The sequence below is a fragment of the Mycetomoellerius zeteki genome, unplaced genomic scaffold (genome assembly GCF_001594055.1).
Source record: "Mycetomoellerius zeteki isolate Tzet28-1 unplaced genomic scaffold, Tzet1.0 scaffold206, whole genome shotgun sequence".
In the NCBI taxonomy this organism is placed as follows: domain Eukaryota; kingdom Metazoa; phylum Arthropoda; class Insecta; order Hymenoptera; family Formicidae; genus Mycetomoellerius; species Mycetomoellerius zeteki.
Window position 1 is genome coordinate 42,643 of NW_017257021.1, and position 1,422 is coordinate 44,064.

The 1,422-nt window shown below is 33.4% G+C and overlaps 1 protein-coding gene across 1 annotated transcript in view; it reads left to right on the forward strand.

Moving 5' to 3' along the window:
• Window positions 1–1,422, forward strand: part of LOC108722526 (Pre-mRNA-splicing factor SYF1 fand) — a 27,325-nt gene that overhangs the window by 6,099 nt on the left and 19,804 nt on the right. The gene's annotated exons all lie outside the window — the stretch shown is intronic.

The window sequence follows — 1,422 nt, forward strand, 5'->3', positions numbered from 1 at the left end:
AGATTGAGATTGAAGATTGAAAGATTGAAATTTGACCAATCAAAACAATAGGAGTTAAAATTTCTTTGTCCTTATTGGTCAAATTTCAATCTTCAATCTTCAACCTCAATCTTCAATGCGTAGTCTGATTCCGGCTTTATAGGCTCATGTACAATTTTCATCATGGCGGTCATTTGGGTCAGATCAAAGATGCCGACACCGACACACACACACACACACACACACCGACACACACACACACACACACACCGACATACACACACACACCGACACACACACACACACCGACACACAGAGAGAGAGAGAGAGAGAGAGAGAGAGGGGGGGAAGGGTGCCATTATGGACAGGATGTATTCATTGTATAAAATTGTTAATTAATGTTTATTTTCGACAAATAAGACTTTTTTATAACAAATTTCCTTATACAAATATTTTTTGCTCTCATTGTATGTATATGACGTATATGTGACTTCTAGTTATAAGTATACATATAATAGAACTTTGAATTTTTGCAACTATTTTGGCAACCTATCCCATTAAGTGCTCCTAAAATTGATGTTCTCGCGCTTGCACGTTCATAAATAATATTTGTTATCAAATCGAAAAAGTGGCAAAAAATGGCATATCTACATTAAAGCACGCATCTTAAGAAATAGATTGATACGTTGAATTGATCGATTCGAGGTGGAACATCGTGGAACAACGTATCGGTAGCCAGTAACTCCGAAGAAAGTAGTAAGTTGTTTGCCAGTATAATAGTTTTAATACTCTCAGAATCAATATTCAAATAATATCTACTATTTTCATGATTTGTATACTTTCGTTAGAGAACGATAAAATAAAAAAATTCGAACGATATGATTGATTGGCGATGTATAAATGCTATTGTTCGTATATATGTCTATTACAGATTTTATGCAATCTTTCAAGTTATTATTCCTACCAACAAGCAAGTACTTGGCCAGAAGTTTTAAAACGTTAAGAATACATCCACTGATGTGTCTACATGAGTGCTGTACGTTTACTTTATCAAAATTAGAAAGTTGACTTTTGGTCACTTTTTCGGCAATCTATTGCCTAGTTTACGTACCTCGTGCACTTGATACGGGTATTAACTAGTAATTTTCTATTGAATTATCTTAATTTCGGCGAAACGTGTAAACATATACATGATATGTGTATTTAATTAATCATTTTGATGCAATTGTACCAATTTAGTACATATCATTCTTTAAATATACATTGCTGAAATTAAAATAATTTAATAGAAAGTTACTAGTTAATACGCGTATCAAGTGCTCGGTGTTAGGGTATATCCACACAACTTGCATAGCCGCATAAACGTATGTATAAAGAAAATTATCCAATCACAATTTACGTGCGTCTTTATAGGAGAAATGCGATTGAATAATTTTCTTTATG